Source organism: Lissotriton helveticus, chromosome 8 (genome assembly GCF_964261635.1).
Source record: "Lissotriton helveticus chromosome 8, aLisHel1.1, whole genome shotgun sequence".
Classification (NCBI taxonomy): Eukaryota; Metazoa; Chordata; class Amphibia; order Caudata; family Salamandridae; genus Lissotriton; species Lissotriton helveticus.
In genome coordinates, this window is record NC_136069.1 from 1,323,948,220 (window position 1) to 1,323,971,537 (window position 23,318).

Below are 23,318 nucleotides of genomic sequence, written 5' to 3' on the forward strand. Positions count from 1 at the left end.
AATATCCACCCAACTCTGTCTTGGAATTAAATATGGACTACCAGCCTATGTCCAATAAGAAAGTTAGAATACCGGCTGCGTCAGTTGGGGAAAAGGCGCTGTTTGTTAAAATAGTAGAAAAGGATGTCAGTATTAGACCAACAAGTGTTAGTTCACCTAATACCAATTCCCCTGCCAATGTTAGCAACAACCCTGTAGAAACGGATACATTGATATCTAACTTTGTGTCCTGGAATGTAGCCGGAGTAAAGACCCGTTTGGACTCTGAGGATTGGTCAGAGTTCGTTGATAAATTTGAGGTTGTGCTACTTCAAGAAACCTGGGCTACAGCACCCATACACAAAGTTGGGTACATACATTTTTTTAAGCCCGCAATAAAGAGCAATAAAGGGCGTGCATCAGGGGGACTGACAACGTGGGTAAAACAGGCTTGGGGTTACTCAGTCTCTGAATTATATGTGGAAAATCCTGACATCTTGGCAATTAGGTTGCGCAAGGCAGGGGGCCAGGATATGCTTATTATTAATATTTATTCTCGTGGCCTTCCTGGTGGGCGATGCCCCCAGTTGATAGGTGTCTTAGACCACCTTTTAACTGGCTGGAACAAAGGAACATTTATCATGTTAGCTGGTGATATAAATTGTACTATCGAGCCACTTTATCTGCCTGAGGATAATTGGGGGTTTGCAGAGGACGCAACATGGAAAATCCCGGAGCTAACAAATCAAACACCAGTTAAAGCAACGGAGGCCGCCCTGAGTTGGACTGCTTTTTGTCTTACCTGGGGATTAAGGGCCATAAATGGCCGTACTAAATCAGACATTGGCGCCAACTTCACATTTGATAACGGTGTGAGAAAAAGCCGTATTGACTATATTCTTTTTAAAATGGAACTTTGGAGCCTAATTGTTGATATGGAAATTGTTATGCGCCCGGAAAGCGATCACAATCCCCTGTCCATGAAACTTAAAATGTATGATCTGATAAGACTGGCGGAACCAGATCCCATGGGGCAAGGGGTTTTAACCTTATCAAATGATCGGAGGAGACTCAAATGGTCCACTATATCAACTGATGTAACTATACAGGCTAGTATAGAAAATGTGGTGAAGCTTGCACTAAATAACATGAGGACTGATGTTGTTGGGAGGGGTCATACTGAATTAGATAAGATTATGGGCACGCATGATAAATGTTTTATCGAGCTTAAACAACTTCTCTCGAAACCCTGTAAGAAAGGTACTGGGCATTTGCAAGCCCCAAGAGCAAAATGGTATAACAGAGAGTGTAGGGAGGCCCATAGCTCCTTAATTGAGAAAGTGAAATCCAGAAATATGGGCGAAGTAAAAGTGGCTAGGCAAAGGTACAAAAGAGTACAATGGGAAGCTAAGAGGGCATGGGAAGATGACTATTGGGCGGATCTCTTGGATGCTAGTAAGTCTAATAATCAGACTAAATTCTGGGACATTGTTAAATGTGGTAAGGATGGTGATTTTCGCACCCCATCCAACCATGTATCCCCTGAAGCCTGGATAAACTATTATTCTTCCCAATTCTGCACAGAGGTTGTTGATCCACCATCCACACTGAACCTGTTACACGTAATGCCCCCTGTGATGCGATTATGACCTTCACCGAAACAGAAACGGAGATAGCTTTAGGCTTGACAAAGCGGGGGAAAGCCCCTGGGTTGGATCAAATCCCAGCTGATCTGTTTAAGGCTAATACTGCCCTTTGGGTACCTTATCTAACAAATATAGCTAATGCTATAGCGAGAGGAGCTTGTATCCCCAAAACATGGAAGGGGGCCGAGATTCTCCCTATACACAAAAAGGGAGATAGATCTAACCCAGGCAACTATCGCCCGATTAGCTTAATTGATAGTTTTCAAAAAGTCTTCGCTCGCATGATCTTGGCGAGAGTGCAGGGGTGGATGGATCTTGAAAATATACTGTCCCCAATGCAGGCGGGCTTTAGATCTGGTACAAGTACCATTGATCAGGTGCTACGTTTCTGTATGATTTTTTGGAAGGTTGTTACACTTGGCGGTGGCACTATTTTTGCTGCCTTCATAGATTTGAAGTCAGCCTTCGATCTGGTACCGAGGGGAAAACTATGGCAGGTTCTGAGGGATCTGGGTATGCCGGGTGAATTAGTCGAGATAATTATTAGACTACATGATGAGAACTACGCCAGGGTAAGGTGGGGAGCACAAGGTCAATTCACGGACTCGTTCCGAGTAACACGAGGAGTTCGCCAGGGGTGCGTTCTCGCTCCCACCCTTTTTTTACTCTTTAATGACCAAATAGTTAAGTTCTTCATGTCCATACATACTGATGCTCCATCCTTGGCGGGGACTAAATTTCCTATGTTGATCTTTGCCGACGACACCCTACTCCTATCAAAGACCAGGGGAGGCCTACAGCGGGCCTTAAACCATTTCGAGGAGTTTTGTACAAAAAATGACCTCCAGATAAACGTGGGTAAAACCAAGTTTATGGTTTTATCCAGGAAAAACCTAATACGTAGCAGCGTACAATTAAATGGGGTCAACTTGGAACAAGTTGAAACCATGACGTACCTGGGGGTCACCCTGGACCGTCGTCTGTCCTGGAAAGAACAAATAGCGACCCAGCAGTTAAAACTCGCCCAACTGACTGGATGTCTTCTGCGTGAGCAGAAGAAATCCATCACAAAACGGGTTATCCCCGCCCTGAGAATATATGATACCAAAATAAACGCAGCCACACTTTATGGGGCAGAGCTATGGGGGTTTATGGATCTTTCGAGTCTATATAGAACCCAGTGTAGATTTCTTCGTAACCTGGTAGGGCTACAACAATCGACCCCATTGATCCCTCTCTGTCATGATATCCAATTACGGATATGGCAAGATATAGAGTAGTGTCTACTTGGAGGCGCTTATGGACCTCTGAGGATCTTGTACTGTTCGCAAAAGAGGTAGCAGAAGTGAAGGCCATGTGGGGTTCTGAGCGGATCCCATGGCTCCGCTCGGTGAAAAAGAGTCTGTGTGACATGGGCTTAACTCATTTGTGGGTGTCCCCAGATATTAACACTTTTCCCTCGAAAAAGGAATTTAAGGATTTATTTTGGGCCTCAACCCGCCTTTCCCTGGTACATGCCTCTAGTTCTGAGGGTCTAACGGGGCGTTTCCTAAGCTTTAAGCTGGATCCTGCCCGCGAGACCTATTGGGATTCCATCACCAGGCCATTGGATAAAAAACTTTATCATCAATTTCGGGTGGGTGCGCTACCCTTGAATTCCTTTACCTCATCTTGGGGTAAAACCTCCTCAAGTGCTTGTAGCTGCTGCCCTGACTATAAAGAAACCGAGGGCCATTTCTTGTTCGCCTGTCCTCAATATACAGAACCCCGCTCCAAGTGGTTAAAACCCCTTTTCAAACGATTACCCTGTAGAAAATCCTCGGACGCAATATGGGCCCTAAAAACAAACACCTCTGAATTTATCGTGATATGCTTGGCCAAATTTTTAGGCTGGGCCTGGGCAATTAGAGTCAGAAGGAACCCAATTTTTTCTTAATTATATTCTGTAATGTTTTTTTTTGTGTGTTTATTGTATTTTTGGAACCAGGTTTATTTAATGTCTTGTGGAACCCACTAATGTTTAATAACTTTTAAGTCGTGGTTTTAGCCTTATTGTAATTTTGTTAGCATGTTTAAATTAGGTTTTATATAATTGTTTGTATGTTGTGACAGTTTGTCTTTTATGATTTTATTATCGAAATAAAGACATTAAAACCTGGATCCCAAGGGTGGAATTACTGAAAAAGAAGCCTGTCGTTACCAACACTGCAGGGGAGGGTAAATTCAGAATGATCACACCATACTCCCTCGGAGCAAGCAATTTGAAGGCAATGATGCGGAAAAATTGGCACATCTTGCTGACAGATGCTGTGATAGGAGAAGACTGGCCACCATACCCTCTAGTGACCTTTAGCAAGGCTAGATCACTGGGGGATATGCTGGTACGGAGCCACCTGGAGATACCTACGCTCAAGCCAAAATCTCTTACGGAAATGAGTGGGTTCTATCCCTGTGGGAATTGCAAGGCATGCTCAACTAGCCGTAGGGTATTGCATTATGACATCCCAGATGCAGGAAGGACCAAAAAGATACTCAAATTCATCACCTGTAGCACCACCTATGCCGTGTACTGTCTGGTGTGCCCATGTGGTTTGCGCTACATTGGTAGTACCATCAACCAGCTTAAGCTGAGAGTGTTAGAACATCTCCGGGCTATAGATAGGGTAGATCCATCTTACCCAGTAGCCCGGCACTTCGCAGAACACCACGAAAAAGACAGAAACAAACTTCAGTTCTCTGGGCTAGATCATGTTCCACATAACCCACGAGGTGGGGACACATTGAGGCGGCTGAGACGCCTTGAATCTAGATATATAATTGATTTATCTACAAAGTACCCAAAAGGTCTAAATAGCGGGGAGGACATGGCAGTCCACTTAGGAAAATGAATTCTATTTACTATACTAGATTACTGCCTAGCCAGCCCTATGGTATGATGTGAACGACCCACCTAATTCATTACTGTGATTTCTGATGTGATTTGAGATGCCTGACTTTGTCTGACTAATTATTCGGATTAATTATGTCTTGAATAAGTGCCTTTCGATTACTCTTAGGACTATTCTATATGTACTGAATGAATTGCCTTCTTATTCAGAATAATCTGTAGTGCTTTATCTATTGTAGTATTTTCCATGGTGGTTTTTCCTTTTCTCTTTCTCTTTATTTTTCTTATTCTACTTTAATTTCTACTCTTCCCGTAGTATGGGCGAAGTTGATTTACCAAATGTGGGTTAGTCATTTGCATATGCATGCTGGAAATTATGTAATTATGTATTGCACCTACACAACGCTCTCCTGATCATGATTATAACATCATCATGCATGTTGGTATTTCTCGCATGGTACATATTTTCAAGGGACATATGACGATCCACGGCTTAATGTTATGAAATTGTACATTTTATTTAGGAATGCCCAATTGTCTGTGGCCATTTATCGATCTATGATACTATTTTGACAGAGCTCTCACTCTGGGAACCCGTTTCAAAATGGCGCCATTATTTGCTATGGATGGGCTGGTACCTTGTTCATGTCTACCAGCGCAACACAACTTTATTTAGAGCTCTGTGTTTACGTGGTCAGTAACACTGACGAAGGCTAACGCCGAAACGTGTCTTGTTTTTCAGTAATTAAAACGCTTCAAACTGTAACCTCCGGTGTGCTGTGTTCTCTTTTCAACGAAGAGAGCATTTTGAGCGTCCCATATATATATACCCTATAACCATATTTGCTCGATTAATATGTTGAAAATGCTCGTAAAGAATGCTGAGAAGGAGTGTGCCAAAATTAACACAGAAAATGAAGCAATAATTGAGAAACTAAAAGCGAAGTATACTGATAATGAATTTTCTGCTGAAATGGAGAAAATGCATAAACGCCTTGATAAAATTGAGGATGAAATCAAGGAAAAGAAACAACGCAAATTTTACCGTGACGAGGTAGATTATAGCAAGGGCCAAATCCTGACATTTGCTAAGCGGTATGAGGTAATCAGGGATGCCGCTAAAAAATCTACTACTAAAAGTCATGCTATACCCGGAAATAAGGCAATGGTGCCAAATCCTGGAACAACTATTCCAAGTGATAATGTAAATTTGGAAGAAGACACTGGTTCAATTGAAAGTGATGTTTCTGAACCAATTGAGCAAATTCCAGTAAAAGAACTTATTTTAAAGGAAGTAGCCCTGATGACCAAGGAACGCCAGACAGGCACTCCAACAAAGGGGCGTGGAAGAGGCGGCAGAGGAGGGCGCGGAAGAGGCAACAGGTCATCCGAAGCGGCGCGAAGTACAACAGGAGTGGTAACCAGAGGCAAGGCGGCGAAAATATAAGCTCCATGACAGTGGTAAATCTTTCTAACCGCACTTTAACACCTGTACAAATTGAAGTACTTTCCAGGGGGCTTTCATTCTGTCCAACTTCCACCTTCAATTTCACTAGTACTCGCATTGATCTTTTTTGTTTCACACGGAAACTTAAACTGCGAAAGTGGTTTGCCAACAAACCGCGACTCAGAAAAGATTCAATGACAGAGAAACCAAGTACTTTAAGTGTAAATGACGCAGAACTGCTGCAATCTGTACAATTATTGGCGGGCTGCGATGAGGTCATTGACAATGCTGTACTTAACTTGGTTGACACTGAGGATACAATTCATATGACTAGTGGCAGTGGTTTCAAACCAAAATCAGTGTTTGTTCCCCAAATCACGAACAGCTACATTGATAGCTTTGAACGTGGAATGATACAAGAAATGAGACGTTTGGACAGAATGAAGCCTAAAACTAACTGGAATCTTAATAAAAAACAGTTTCTTGCTCTTAAGGAAATGGAAGGTTGGGTGGATGTGGTGATCAGGAATAGTGACAAGGGTGGGAACGTGGTGGTATGGCCCATTGATATGTACCTGAAAGAAGGTTCGATGCAGTTATCTGATACACAGAGTTATATGAAAGCAACCAGAGAGGACTATAATGCATCAAAATGTATTTATGCTGACAAATTGTGTGACTGGAAAGCAAGAGGTATACTTGAGGAGGATGAGTTTAATTACCTCCAGGTAAAATATCCTAAGATACCGGCGCTATATTTCCTCCCAAAGTTGCACAAAAGTTTACAGGCCCCCCCCGGCAGACCTATTGTGTCGTCGGTGGGCAGTCTGTATGAGAAAACTAGCAGATATGTGGACCATTTTTTGCAGCCTTATGTGAGTAATTTACCCTCATATGTTAGGGACTCATCTGATTTTCTAGGTATCATTAAGGATGTGGTGTGGAGTCCTCAATATTGGCTGGTTAGTTTTGATGTGGCCAGTTTGTATACCAGCATCCCACAGGAGCTAGGGGTAGAAGCATGTAAATTTTATCTCAACAACAGATCGGTCTCCCTTCTATCACACACCCACATGTTACTTGACATGATTTGGGAGTGTATGAATAATAACTATTTCATTTTCAACAAAGCCATGTTTAAACAAATCCGGGGGGTGGCGATGGGCACTTGTTTTTCCCCCAGCCTGGCCTGTTTATATCTAGGCTGGTGGGAGGAACTAGTAGTGAAGAAGATCGCCCACTATAGTGCCCACGTCATCCTCTGGAAAAGGTACATAGATGACATTTTCTGTGTTTGGGATGGTACCTTTGACCAAATACAAGAATTTGAAGCTATTTTGAATGACAACTCTCTTAATCTAAAATTCACGAGTGTAATCAGTAAAGATCAATTGGAATTCTTGAACATCAAACTTGCAGTCGAGGGTGGTAATCTAACAAGCACCTTGTTTCGTAAATTAACGGCTGGAAATAGCCTGCTACATGCAGGGAGCAGTCATCCCCAAAGCCTGATACGTAGTATTCCCTTGGGTGAACTAATAAGGGCCAAGAGAAATTGCAGCTCTGCAGAGGGTTTTCTTGAAGAAAGCAAACTTATGATGCAGCGATTCACTGAGAGGGGGTACAGTGAAAAAATAACACAGCAGGCACTAACAAAGGTCAATGCAATGGACAGGGGAGATCTATTAATCCCCAAGGAGCGTAAGGAAGATAATAAGGTACGTTTCATTACTACCTATAACAGCCAATCATGGAAACTGCGTAAATGCCTAACTAAATATTGGGAGACACTGAAATTGGACAATGATGTCAAAGAGGCAATCCATGAAATTCCCTCACTGACTTACAGGAAAGCGAAATCTCTTAAGGACACTTTGAGCAGTACACTGATAAAAGAGAGTGGAAAGGCCAATTCAATTCAAGGTTTTTTTCCATGTTTCAGATGTAAAGCCTGTAAATATAGTTGTACTCGGAAATCAATTGAACTGTCTAAAGACAGAGGTGCTCACAAAATTACTAAGCATCTTAGTTGTACAACGCAGTATGTGGTTTACGCTCTTGAGTGTCCTTGTAAGAAATTTTATATAGGCTGTACAACGAAACAAGCAAAATTAAGAATTTTGGAGCACCAGAGAGCAATAAGAAACGAGAATCAGCAATATCCTGTAGCGAGGCATTTTGCGCTGGTACATAACAAAAATCCTAACCTGATGAAATTTTGTGTTTTGGACAGCGTTGAGCTTAATGAGAGGGGAGGTAACAGGTGGCTTGAGTTACGGAAACTCGAATCAAGGTACATTATAATGTACAATACCTTGCAGCCCACAGGACACAATTTGGGTGAAGAGTTAGCCATTCACCTCCAAACATAAAGTATGGTTTTTTCTGCGATGTAGAATATGCTGCTGCTTTTTTGGTATCTGAAGTTTAATTTTAATAGATTTTAACAATACAGATGTTTTGCACTGATCAAAAAATGTAAATATCCATAAGTATAGCTACAGTCTTGTTTTCTTTTTTCCACTACAGGATATGGGAGATACCACCGCCCACATGGGCATTATTGGAAGTCAATTCTGATTAATTTGATGGACCTTTGCCCACTGGGGCAATATAACACATGAACAATGTTTCAGGGAATTGTGTGAATTAACACAGTATTGCATAACATGGTTGGCGTAAGGGCGCAGGTTAAACAGACAGTACAAATAATTCGTCTGTGTATTAAATACAAGATTGTTTGTATAATTTTGAGCATCAAGTCAGATAATGTGGCTTCTTATTAATTCCCAATCACATTTGGAATTGTTACAATTGTTTACATGAAACAATGTTCACAATGGACAGACTTAGCGTATAATGGTATTTTCTTTATGTTTATACACACGTGCACAATTTGTAAACACTATGTTCCTTTAAATAACTGTCAGTACCTGCATAGCCCCACCCGTGAGCAAGAGATCGGTGGATCTCGAAACGCGTTGGGTTTGCTCTGCTAATAAACTGACAGCATCGTGACACATTTGGGCTCCGACTCTGGTTTTTCACAAAAGGAAACGTGACCAGGAGTGTGTGGAATATATATATATATATATATATATATATATGCGCTAAGTTCGCCCCAGCTGGCGAGGGTGCACTCCGGGATCAGCTATGCCACATGAACCCCTCAGCAGACAAACTGCAGCCTGACGCGTTTCGCTAGTATAGCTTTTTCAAAGGCTATTTCTCTCTGTGTCACGGCAGCGTTTGCGGTACCTCATATGTAAATCTGCTGCCTTCTGATAGGCTGTGCTCTTTTGAGCCTCTCACAGCAGTCTCCCACAGAATTGTGGTTAATGAAGTCCTGCAACATCTTCCCTGGATCGGTGCCGTTATGCGGAGGTCCACCAATGCACGCCCTGGATGGGCTCTGCGCGCTGAAGGGAATTGAATTGCGGCACTGGTCCCTCTCAGCTTCCTTCCTCGCAGGGGTGCACCCTCCGTGGCAGGGCCTGCCACGTGTAAATGAATGCTCCAAGTTCGCCCCAGCTGGCGAGGGTGCACTCCGGGATCAGCTATGCCCCATAAACCCCTCAGCACACAAACTGCAGCCTGACGCGTTTCGCTAGTATAGCTTTTTCAAAGGCTGTTTCCCTCTGTGTCACAGCAGCGTTCGCGGTTCCTCATATGTAAATCTGCTGCCTTCTGATAGGCTGTGCTCTTTTGTGCCTCTCACAGCAGTCTCCCACAGAATTGTGGTTAATGAAGTCCTGCAACATCTTCCCTGGATGGGTGCCGTTATGCGGAGGTCCACCAATGCACGCCCTGGATGGGCTCTGCGCGCTGAACGGAATTGAATTCCGGCACTGGTCCCTCACAGCTTCCATCCTCGCAGGGGTGCACCCTTCGTGGCAGGGCCTGCCACGTGTAAATTAATGCTCCAAGTTCGCCCCAGCTGGCGAGGGTGCACTCCGGGATCAGCTATGCCCCATAAACCCCTCAGCACACAAACTGCAGCCTGACGCGTTTCGCTAGTTTAGCTTTTTTAAAGGCTGTTTCCCTCTGTGTCACGGCAGCGTTTGCGGTTCCTCATATGTAAATCTGCTGCCTTCTGATAGGCTGTGCTCTTTTGAGCCTCTCACAGCAGTCTCCCACAGAATTGTGGTTAATGAAGTCCTGCAACATCTTCCCTGGATGGGTGCCGTTATGCGGAGGTCCACCAATGCACGCCCTGGATGGGCTCTGCGCGCTGAACGAAATTGAATTCCGGCACTGGTCCCTGACAGCTTCCTTCCTCGCAGGGGTGCACCCTCCGTGGCAGGGCCTGCCACGTGTAAATTAATGCTCCAAGTTCGCCCCAGCTGGCGAGGGTGCACTCCGGGATCAGCTATGCCCCATAAACCCCTCAGCACACAAACTGCAGCCTGACGCGTTTCGCTAGTATAGCTTTTTCAAAGGCTGTTTCCCTCTGTGTCACGGCAGCGTTCGCGGTTCCTCATATGTAAATCTGCTGCCTTCTGATAGGCTGTGCTCTTTTGAGCCTCTCAAAGCAGTCTCCCACAGAATTGTGGTTAATGAAGTCCTGCAACATCTTCCCTGGATGGGTGCCGTTATGTGGAGGTCCACCAATGCACGCCCTGGATGGGCTCTGCGCGCTGAAGGGAATTGAATTCCGGCACTGGTCCCTCACAGCTTCCTTCCTCGCAGGGGTGCACCCTCCGTGGCAGGGCCTGCCACGTGTAAATTAATGCTCCAAGTTCGCCCCAGCTGGCGAGGGTGCACTCCGGGATCAGCTATGCCCCATAAACCCCTCAGCACACAAACTGCAGCCTGACGCGTTTCGCTAGTATTGCTTTTTCAAAGGCTGTTTCCCTCTGTGTCACGGCAGCGTTCGCGGTTCCTCATATGTAAATCTGCTGCCTTCTGATAGGCTGTGCTCTTTTGAGCCTCTCACAGCAGTCTCCCTCTTTGCGCTATATAAGTACACCTACATTTACATTTACATTTACATTTTGAGCCTCTCACAGTAGTCTCCCACAGAATTCTGGTTAATGAAGTCCTGCAACATCTTCCCTGGATGGGTGCCGTTATGCGGAGGTCCACCAATGCTCGCCCTGGATGGGCTCTGCGCGCTGAACGGAATTGAATTCCGGCACTGGTCCCTCACAGCTTCCTTCCTCGCAGGGGTGCACCCTCCGTGGCAGGGCCTGCCACGTGTAAATTAATGCTCCAAGTTCGCCCCAGCTGGCGAGGGTGCACTCCGGGATCAGCTATGCCCCATAAACCCCTCAGCACACAAACTGCAGCCTGACGCGTTTCGCTAGTATAGCTTTTTCAAAGGCTGTTTCCCTCTGTGTCACGGCAGCGTTCGCGTTTCCTCATATGTAAATCTGCTGCCTTCTGATAGGCTGTGCTCTTTTGAGCCTCTCACAGCAGTCTCCCACAGAATTGTGGTTAATGAAGTCCTGCAACATCTTCCCTGGATGGGTGCCGTTATACGGAGGTCCACCAATGCACGCCCTGGATGGGCTCTGCGCGCTGAAGGGAATTGAATTCCGGCACTGGTCCCTCTCAGCTTCCTTCCTCGCAGGGGTGCATCCTCCGTGGCAGGGCCTGCCACGTGTAAATTAATGCTCCAAGTTCGCCCCAGCTGGCGAGGGTGCACTCTTGGATCAGCTATGCCCAATAAACCCCTGAGCACACAAACTGCAGCCTGACACGTTTCGCTAGTATAGCTTTTTCAAAGGCTGTTTCCCTCTGTGTCACGGCAGTGTTCGCGGTTCCTCATATGTAAATCTGCTGCCTTCTGATAGGCTGTGCTCTTTTGAGCCGCTCACAGCAGTCTCCCACAGAATTGTGGTTAATGAAGTCCTGCAACATCTTCCCTGGATGGGTGCCGTTATGCGGAGGTCCACCAATGCACGCCCTGGATGGGCTCCGCGCGCTGAAGGGAATTGAATTCCGGCACTGGTCCCTCTCAGCTTCCTTCCTCGCAGGGGTGCACCCTCCATGGCAGGGCCTGCCACGTGTAAATTAATGCTCCAAGTTCGCCCCAGCTGGCGAGGGTGCACTCCGGGATCAGCTATGCCCCATAAACCCCTCAGCACACAAACTGCAGCCTGACGCGTTTCGCTAGTATAGCTTTTTCAAAGGCTGTTTCTCTCTGTGTCACGGCAGCGTTTGCGGTACCTCATATGTAAATCTGCTGCCTTCTGATAGGCTGTGCTCTTTTGAGCCTCTCACAGCAGTCTCCCACAGAATTGTGGTTAATGAAGTCCTGCAACATCTTCCCTGGATGGGTGCCGTTATTCGGAGGTCTACCAATGCACGCCCTGGATGGGCTCTGCGCGCTGAAGGGAATTGAATTCCGGCACTGGTCCCTCTCAGCTTCCTTCCTCGCAGGGGTGCACCCTCCGTGGCAGGGCCTGCCACGTGTAAATTAATGCTCCAAGTTCGCCCCAGCTGGCGAGGGTGCACTCCGGGATCAGCTATGCCCCATAAACCCCTCAGCACACAAACTGCAGCCTGACGCGTTTCGCTAGTATAGCTTTTTCAAAGGCTGTTTCCCTCTGTGTCACGGCAGCGTTCGCGGTTCCTCATATGTAAATCTGCTGCCTTCTGATAGGCTGTGCTCTTTTGTGCCTCTCACAGCAGTCTCCCACAGAATTGTGGTTAATGAAGTCCTGCAACATCTTCCCTGGATGGGTGCCGTTATGCGGAGGTCCACCAATGCACGCCCTGGATGGGCTCTGCGCGCTGAACGGAATTGAATTCCGGCACTGGTCCCTCACAGCTTCCATCCTCGCAGGGGTGCACCCTTCGTGGCAGGGCCTGCCATGTGTAAATTAATGCTCCAAGTTCGCCCCAGCTGGCGAGGGTGCACTCCGGGATCAGCTATGCCCCATAAACCCCTCAGCACACAAACTGCAGCCTGACGCGTTTCGCTAGTATAGCTTTTTCAAAGGCTGTTTCCCTCTGTGTCACGGCAGCGTTCGCGGTTCCTCATATGTAAATCTGCTGCCTTCTGATAGGCTGTGCTCTTTTGAGCCTCTCACAGCAGTCTCCCACAGAATTGTGGTTAATGAAGTCCTGCAACATCTTCCCTGGATGGGTGCCGTTATACGGAGGTCCACCAATGCACGCCCTGGATGGGCTCTGCGCGCTGAAGGGAATTGAATTCCGGCACTGGTCCCTCACAGCTTCCTTCCTCGCAGGGGTGCACCCTCCGTGGCAGGGCCTGCCACGTGTAAATTAATGCTCCAAGTTTGCCCCAGCTGGCGAGGGTGCACTCCGGGATCAGCTATGCCCCATAAACCCCTCAGCACACAAACTGCAGCCTGACGCGTTTCGCTAGTTTAGCTTTTTTAAAGGCTGTTTCCCTCTGTGTCACGGCAGCGTTTGCGGTTCCTCATATGTAAATCTGCTGCCTTCTGATAGGCTGTGCTCTTTTGAGCCTCTCACAGCAGTCTCCCACAGAATTGTGGTTAATGAAGTCCTGCAACATCTTCCCTGGATGGGTGCCGTTATGCGGAGGTCCACCAATGCACGCCCTGGATGGGCTCTGCGCGCTGAACGGAATTGAATTCCGGCACTGGTCCCTCACAGCTTCCATCCTCGCAGGGGTGCACCCTTCGTGGCAGGGCCTGCCATGTGTAAATTAATGCTCCAAGTTCGCCCCAGCTGGCGAGGGTGCACTCCGGGATCAGCTATGCCCCATAAACCCCTCAGCACACAAACTGCAGCCTGACGCGTTTCGCTAGTATAGCTTTTTCAAAGGCTGTTTCCCTCTGTGTCACGGCAGCGTTCGCGGTTCCTCATATGTAAATCTGCTGCCTTCTGATAGGCTGTGCTCTTTTGAGCCTCTCACAGCAGTCTCCCACAGAATTGTGGTTAATGAAGTCCTGCAACATCTTCCCTGGATGGGTGCCGTTATACGGAGGTCCACCAATGCACGCCCTGGATGGGCTCTGCGCGCTGAAGGGAATTGAATTCCGGCACTGGTCCCTCACAGCTTCCTTCCTCGCAGGGGTGCACCCTCCGTGGCAGGGCCTGCCACGTGTAAATTAATGCTCCAAGTTCGCCCCAGCTGGCGAGGGTGCACTCCGGGATCAGCTATGCCCCATAAACCCCTCAGCACACAAACTGCAGCCTGACGCGTTTCGCTAGTTTAGCTTTTTTAAAGGCTGTTTCCCTCTGTGTCACGGCAGCATTTGCGGTTCCTCATATGTAAATCTGCTGCCTTCTGATAGGCTGTGCTCTTTTGAGCCTCTCACAGCAGTCTCCCACAGAATTGTGGTTAATGAAGTCCTGCAACATCAATTCTGCATTAATTGATATATATATATATATATATATATATATATATAGATATATATATATATATAGATATATATATAGATATATATATATCTAGTTTCTCAGTGAGGCGACTTTAGTGTATATATATATATATATATATTCACAAAAAAAACATAGGTTTCACAATCGTTATAGTGTGGAATTAGCATTTAAAAAACCTTTGAAATTCACTGAAAAAAACCATAGGCTTCACACTCGTTATAGTTAGGAATTAGCATTTAAAAAACCTTTCAAATTCACTGAAAAAACCATAGGTTTCACACCAGTTATAGTTAGCTGAACATTTTACTCATACAACACCTTTGAAATTCCCATGTTATAGTTAGTTGGACTCACTATAACTCGCGCGCCCGCAATCCACTGCTGATGATGTCACATATTACATCATTCATGACATGGTCAGTGACATCACTGATGACATCTCAAATGACATCACTGATGACATCACTGATGACATCATCCATGTGAAAGAGTGGCAGACCTTCTCACACTCTAACTTTTGATACATCCAGTGCTAAATACAAACTACCATTTTTGAAATTATTGACACACCAATACCCGTAACTATATATGCTCTCACTGATTCCTAGGTTTACACACACATCCACTCATTCACCCATACAATCACTCATACATACAGTCACACATCAATAGAACACTATCATATCCACTCATACACCTATACAGACACTTACATGCTGACACTCATCCACAAAGATACTCAAACACCTAGTCAGTTATGCAAAGAATCAATCACACTCCCATTTCCTCAACTACAAAGTTATACACACTAAACCTTACTTATTCAAACTTATACTAACACATACTTACTCTCTTTTACATTCACTGATACAAGTACACATTGATCCATACAGTCACTTACGCAATCATAGGCTCTGATGTTTAGTCATTTATATATGCCAACTCTCACATGCACTGTGTTTTACATTTGTATTTACTTGGACATGGAGCACTGAGATAGCCATTCACTCACCAACACACCCATGCAGACAGTCAACCACCCATACAGCTCTTTCCACATGCACTCTTGAACCCATATACCAAGTGAATCAACTGCTCACACATATATGCACAAAGGCACACACCTCCCATCCACCCACACACACACTCACCCTCACATACAAATACGTGGGCAACCAATCAATAACCCATGTAGCCACTCATATAGCTACTGATCAACACATGCAGCAGCTTACACAACAACAGACATACTGATGCACACATTCAGACAGTTTAGTCACTAACCAATGCATTCAGTAAGACACATTTAATCACTCACTCATACAGTCAGTCACGCACCTACTAAATCCTTCATCCAGCACTCATACATACACTCATTATTCAATATGTTAAACACATTTTAACTTTACAGGAACACACATTCACTGGATGATGTCATCAGTGATGTCATCAGTGATGTCATTTGAGATGTCATCAGTGATGTCATCAGTGATGTCACTGACCATGTCATGAATGATGTAATATGTGACATCAGCAGTGGATTACGGGCGCGCGAGTTATAGTGAGTCCAACTAACTATAACGTGGGAATTTCAAAGGTTTGTATGAGTAAAATGTTCAGCTAACTATAACTGGTGTGAAACCTATGGTTGTTTCAGTGAATTTGAAAGGTTTTTTAAATGCTAATTCCTAACTATACCGAGTGTGAAACCTATGGTTTTTTTCAGTAAATTTGAAAGGTTTTTTAAAAGCTAATTCCTAACTATAACGTTTGTGAAACCTATGTTTTTTTCAGTGAATTTCATAGTTTTTTAAAAAGCTAATTCATTTGTATATCGACTTTGTAACCTACGATTATTTTTTTTTTGTTAGCTGTTTTTTACAACATTTAATTATTTAAAAAAATAAAACCATTCGTTAAATGTATATATATATTTTTTTACATTTCTTCCTGGTGCGCTCAGGGTGCGCGCACCGGTACGCTCTCCCGAGAGCGCACCGAGAGCGCTATTTCTGCGTTCGTAAAATATGTATGAAAAGTAAATAATAATGGAAAACATTTAGTACCATACTTATAAAAGCAGTATTTTTGATTTACGAAATGAAAATGATTTTGCATTTCCGTAAAGCTATCAAAATGTCACTCAGGCGCGCCGCGTAAGCGCCCCCGGAAGCGCCTACGTTCGCGCGGCGTAAGCGCCCCCGGAAGCGCTCCGGTAAGCGCGTCAAGTCATGTGACCTTAAAATAACTCTTTTCATTGGTTGCTAACAGTTTTTTTTACAAATAATGAAATCCCCACCCATTTCCTTCACTTCTTCTTTCACTTTTGTGACTGCAAGACCTGTCTTTTTGCTCTCGGATCTTTGTTGGATTACTATCTTGGTTTACCATGGCTGCCAGAGCATCCAGCAGTGAAGATGGCACAGAGGGATTTCTTGATGAAGAGGTTCCTCAGCCGAAGATAAAAGAACACTTCATATGGAAGTTTTTTATCCATTCAAAATTATCAGAAAAAAGTAAATGCTCCAAAGGTGGAGTGCAGGATTTGTCACACTGTCCTGTCACGGGGTGACCCCACCAAGAAATATTCATTTGGAAACTCCACTATGATTCGTCATGTTGAGAGGAGGCACCCCCAGAACTTTGCCCGGGAGAGTGTCAGGGCTCTGGCACGAGAGGCTCCCAGTGATGGGGCCTCTATTTCAACCGGAGGAGAAACTACATCAGGGAGGAGGCGATCACAAGAGCTGATTCCTAACATTCAGCCTGCTTTTAATAAAGGCGTTATTAAATGCAGATATTGTGATCAGCTACTTTGCTATGGGGAACAAAGTGTTCTGCTCATGGTTCAAGCATTAGACAACCACCGCAGCCGTTCCCAGCCCTAATTTTTTATTTATTTTTTGCTCCGGTTGAGCAGTTTCTCATTCCCTGTTTTTGTTTTTGTTCAAAAAAAAAGAAAAAAGAAGAAAAAAAAAGTTCTTTTCAGAACTACCTCCAATTCTCATCAAAGAGCTGTATTCTTAAAAAAATGAAAAAGAGTAAGTGAAGTGGAGTGCAGTGTGAGAGGAGAGGAAAATGAGTGAGAAAGCAAAGAAAGGGACGGGAAGGGAAGTGAAGTAGGGGGACTGAAAGAAGGTGAGAGTGCGGAAGGAGAGTGAGGAGCAGGAGAGTGAACATGGGGAATGTAGATAAGTGAAGAAAATGTAGTAAAGGAACAAGGGTCTGGAAGGGTAAGAAAAGAGCAGTGATGGTTAGGAAAGTGTGGAGATACAGACTGGATAAAGGCAAGTGAGTGTGAGACAAGGTAAGTAAGGGAGTAAAAAGACAGAGAAAGTGAAAGAAAAAGTGAGAGTAGAAGACTGAGGGCCTCATTTATGAGGCCATGCGTCACTTTTACGCCGCCGGTTCGTCACTTTTTGTGACGCACCAGTGCTGTAAAAAATGCACCTTTTTGAGTCATATTTACAAAGTGAAGCATCTAGGTAGATGCGTCATTTCTAAACCCCTGCGCCACATTATACCTGCGTCAGGTGTAACGTATGCAAAGGGGGCGTATTGACGCAAGAAAGGGTCGTAGAGATGACGCAGTGAAATCTATGAGATTTCACTGCGTCACTTTTAGGACACCGTTGCATCAAAATCTTGCGCCTGCCTCACAGCAGGCGTAAGACTGACGCAGGCCCTTTCACATGGGGCTGGCCCCATGTGAAAGGATGCATTGCTGGAGTTGCGTCTCTTTTGTGACACACTCTAGCAATGCAACATTTTTGCGCTTACAGATACGTCAGAAATGCTGACGTATCTGTAACTCCTTGCGACATAATGTGTCATACATTAAATATGACGCATGAGTAGAAGACTGAAGGTCTCATTTATGACGCCATGCGTCACTTTTTACGCCACTGGTGCGTCACTTTTTGTGACACACCAGTGCTGTAAAAAATACACCTTGTTGAGTCATATTTACAAACTGATGCATCTAGGTAGATGCGTCACTTTATAAACCCCTGCGCCACATTATACCTGTGACAGCTGTAATGTATGCAAAGGGGGCGTATTGACATAAGGAAGGGTCGTAGAAGTGACGCAGATTTCACTGCGTCACTTTTACGACGCTGTTGCGTCCAAATCTTGCGCCTGTTTCACAGCAGGCGTAAGACTGACGCAGGCCCTTTCACATGGGACTGGCCCCAAGTGAAAGGATGCATTGCTGGAGTTGCATCATTTTTGTGACACACTCCAGCAATGCATTACTTTCCTCTAAACACTCTACTTTATTTTTTTACTCTATTTTTTTATACTGTTTTTCTCTGTGGTGCGCTCAGGATGCGCGTACCGGAGAGCGCACCCGGGAGAGCACCCAGCGCTTACCCCGCGAAAATGTAAAAAAAAAAAAATCTTTTTTTGCCCTTCAGGGTCCTTCTAGGCCTCCTTTAGAAAACCTAGGGGGTCAGGGGGTGTCTACTCTGCCCCCTTTTAATTATTTCCCCATTTATTTTTCACCTTTTTTGTCTCTGTTCTTCGGAGTCACAAGATGGCGGACTATGCAGACCATTTAGAATGTTTACAGACACCCAAGAGCCAATTAGCTTTTGAAATTTACAACCAATTAAAATGTTTCTTTGGTTTTGAATTTGTGTTTGATGAAGTTTCATTGGTTTTCTACTAAAGAAAAGGTTTTCTAATGAGAGGGAAACACAGCCATTTTGTGATAGTATTCTTTGAGGTACATTTGTGAGGAATTTTTGGTGTTCTATTTCTGGTGTGAAATTTACACAGTATTAACTCTTCTACTGCTTTGTAAAAGGTAAGTTGTTAATTTGTAAGGGGAATTTAATACTTGATAAAGCTAGTTTAATATTATTTATTACAGAAAACAAAAAATTAAAGTGATTTTGTTTCTGCAATTTTCAGCAAGAAATTTGAAAAGAATATGGATCTCAATGAGGACACCGTTAATATTAATTTTGAAATTTCTGCGACCTTTGTTGAGGCGAGTTTGATTGAGGTTTTAAATGATCCTGTTGAGAACACTAACCATGAAGAAGACCTTTTCTTGAGAGGAGATGGAATGGAGGATTTTAATGATGAGACTTTCGATGCTGAATTAATGGAATGTTTGGACTATATTGAGTTCCAGGAGTCATGTATGAAGAGTTCTGATGAGGAGATTCCTGATCAGTTGATGTTAGAAGTTCTTCTAAATTATGAAAATTCTAAAGAATAAATGTATATTTAGAAATTATAAATTGTTTGAGACATTTTTCTATTATTCTACTTGAAATTTATGAGATAGTAGTGAAATGATTGTGGTATAAAGTGAGACTTATAGTATAGAGTGCAACATTTGTGTTTTACATAGTAAGTTTACTCACAGTTACTTCCCTTCTCCCACTATATTTTCTCTAATGTGCAATTCACATCTCTTCTTCATCTCATACCTTCTTTCTCTCACTGTCTCTCTCTAATGTACACTATCGCCGCCATTTTTTGTATTTTCAGAAGACAGTGAATTGTAATGCTCCAAAGGTGGAGTGCAATATGTTCAAGTTCAAGTTCGAGCATTTATATAGCGCGCTACTCACCCAGAGGGTCTCAAGGCGCTTGGGGAGGGGGTTCATTATTTGTCGAATAGCCAGGTTTTAAGTTCTTTTCTGAAGGAGATGTGGTTTTGAGTAAGGCGGAGGTGAGAGGGGAGTGAGTTCCAGGTCTTGGCAGCCAGGAAGGAGAAGGATCTGCCACCCATGGTGGATTTTCGGATGCACGGGACTGTGGCGAGGGCGATCTTAGTTGGCGGGTGGGTTTGTAGAAGGAGAGTCGAGAGTTGAGGCATTCGGATCCTAGGTTGTAGAGGGCCTTGTGTGCGTGGGTGAGAAGACGGAACGTAATTCTTTTGTTGACGGGAAGCCAGTGGAGGTCCTTTAGGTGTCCGGTGATGTGATCTCAGCGAGGGATGTCCAATATGAGTCTCGCTGATGAGTTTTGGATGCGTTGGAGTTTTTTCAGTAATTTTGCTGTGATTCCGGCGTATAGTGTGTTACCATAATCCAGTCCACTCGTGACCAGTGCGTGGGTCACAGTCTTTCTTGTTTCGAGGGGGATCCAGCGGAAGATCTTTTTGAGGATGCGAAGTACGTTGAAGCAGGAGGATGAGACTGCGTTAACTTGTCTGGACATCGAGAGAGAGGAGTCTAGGATGAAGCCAAGGTTACGTGCGTGGTCTGTGGGTGTGGGTGCTGAGCCCAGAGCGGAAGGCCACCAAGAGTCGTCCCAGGCAGAGGGTGAGGATCCTAGGATGAACACTTCAGTTTTGTCTGAATTGAGTTTTAGGCGGCTCTGTTTCATCCAATCGGCTACTTCTTTCATGCCTTCGTGAAGATTGGTTTTGGCGGTGTTCGGGTCTTTGGTGAGGGAAAGTATTAATTGGGTGTCGTCGGCGTAAGAGATGATGTTGAGGTTGTGTTGGCGCGCGATGGATGCGAGTGGGCTCATGTAAAGGTTGAAGAGGGTGGGACTGAGTGATGACCCTTGTGGTACTCCACAGATGACTTCTGTGGCTTCTGAGTTGAATGGGGGAAGTCGGACTCTTTGAGTTCTCCCGGCGAGGAACGAGATGATCCAGTCCAAGGCTTTTCCTTGTATGCCGATGTTGCTGAGGCGTTGTATAAGGGTGCTGTGGTAGACCGTGTCGAAAGCGGCGGAGAGGTCGAGTAGAATGAGGGCCGCAGTTTCTCCGTTGTCCAGTAGTGTTCGGATGTCGTCTGTCGCTGCAATGAGGGCGGTTTCGGTGCTGTGTTTGGCTCGAAATCCGGATTGAGATGGATCAAGGGAGTTATTGGATTCAAGGAAGACGTGAGCTGGCTGTTGACGGCTTTCTCAATGACTTTGGCGGGGAAAGGGAGGAGGGATATGGGTCGGTAGTTTTTAAGTTCAGAGGGGTCTGCTGTGGGTTTCTTCAAGAGGGCGCTGAGTTCGGCGTGTTTCCAGCTTTCTGGAAAGGTGGCAGAGTTGAACGAGCAGTTGATGACATCACGAAGATGGGGTGCGATGATGGAGTCAGCTATGTTGAAGATGTGGTGGGGGCAGGGGTCGGTTGGCGAGCCAGAATGGATTGAGTTCATTAGGCGGATGGTGTCTTCAGTGGTGATTGTGTTCCAGGCGCTAAGGTAGTTAGTTGGCGGAGTGGGATCTGAGGGGAGTGGGGAGGGTAGATCGTTGGGAGTGTTCTCGAAGCTGTTGTGGATGTCGGCGATTTTGTTGTAGAAGAAGGAGGATAACGCGTCGCAGAGGTCTTGGGAGGGGGTGATGTCGTTAGATGCTGCGGTGGGGTTGGTGAATTCTTTGACGATGTTGAAATGTTCCTCGCTGTTGTGGGTGTTGTTGTCGAGACAATCCCTGAATGCTGATTTCTTGGCGGATCGAATCAGTTGGTGGTGGTTGCGGGTGGCTGCTTTGAGGGTGGCCATGTTGTCGGTGGTTGGGTTTTTTCTCCATGTTTTCTCCAGGGTGCGGCATAGCTTCTTGGATTTTTTAAGATCATCATTGAACCAGGAAGTCTTTTTGCTGGCTGATTTGATTTGGTGCTTTTTCAGGGGTGCTAATTTGTCAGCACTGTGGGTGATCTATTGATTGAGATCGGTGGCCGCTTGGTTTGGGACCAATGAGAGGGTGGGAGGATTTTGGTTGAGTGATGAGAGGAGTTGGTCGGAGGTGATTTTGTTCCAGTTTCTCCGAGGAATGGGTTGTGGGTGGTTGTGGTTCAGGGTGGTTTTGTAGCTGAAGTGAACACAGCTGTGGTCCGTCCAATGGAGAGCTGTGGTGCGATCGAAGGAAATGTGCTTGCTGGAGGTGAAGATAGGGTCGAGCGTGTGTCCGGCTACATGAGTGGGGGTGTCAACAAGTTGTTTGAGTCCGAGATTGGCCAGGTTATCCAGAAGGGTGGAGGTGTTGCTGTCGTGTTTGTTTTCAAGGTGGAAGTTGAGGTCTCCCAGCAGAATGTAGTTCTCGGAGGTGAGGGCATGTGGGCTGACGAAGTCGGTGATGTCATCGCTGAATTGAGTGCGGGTTCCTGGAGGCCTGTAGATGAGGGTGCCTCTAAGTGTTGTCCTAGGGTCGGTGTGGATTTGAAAGTGGAGATGTTCGGCGGTTGCAAGATTGTCGTCGGAGCTGGTCGTGATTTTGATGGTGTTCCTATGGATGATGGTGATGCCTCCTCCTGTTTGGTTGGAGCGGTCTTCGCGGATAATCTTGTAGTCGTCCGGTATGGCTATGGCGATGTCGGGTGCTGATGATGTGTTCATCCATGTTTCTGTAAGGAAGGCGATGTCCGGTGACGCAGTGTCGAGTAGGTCCCAGAGTTCGGTAGCGTGTTTGTGGACCGAGCGGGTGTTAAGCAGGATGCACTTCTGGCGGTTAGAGTCGGAGCTGTGTATGGAGGAAGTGGATTTGGTGAGGGTTCTGAAGCAGTTGAACTTGCAGGAGAGGCAGGCGAATGGGCCGTGGGTACGTCCTGGGGTGGCTTCGCAGCAATGTGGTGTGCGTCCGGGGTTGAGGGCGAGGAGAGTTGCGGCATCATAAGTGAGTCTAGTGGGTTGGGAGCGGCGGGGACCAGGGGGTCTGGCGCTGGGCGCGGTCCAGGCGCGGACGGGCGTAGACGGGCTTACCTTTGGCGCACCTTCGGTGCGGCCGCAGCGCGTGGACGCTGCGCGCGAATGCATCTGTCATAAAAGGATAGTAGGGGGAGGGGTGAGGGAGGGGCAGCTGGGAGGCGGGTGCGTGCTAGGGAGCCTCGCTACGAGGCAAAACAAACAAAATGGCCGGGTAGGATAAACAAATAACTAACCAGGCGGGCAGTCCGATCTACAATGCAGTCAGCAGTACAGCAAAACACTAGAGCAAATGCGAGCGCACAATCAATAGTAAAATATTCAGCAATTCAATTTAGGCAAATGCGAGCGCACAATTGATGGTCAAACACCTCAGCAATTCAATTAGCCAAATGCTATCGCACAATCAATAGTAAAACAAATCAGCA

The 23,318-nt window shown here is 45.6% G+C and overlaps 1 protein-coding gene across 1 annotated transcript in view; it reads left to right on the forward strand.

The window, feature by feature from the left end:
• LOC144773339 (amine oxidase [flavin-containing] A-like) overlaps positions 1–23,318 on the forward strand; it is an 898,284-nt gene that overhangs the window by 477,626 nt on the left and 397,340 nt on the right. The window lies entirely within an intron of this gene.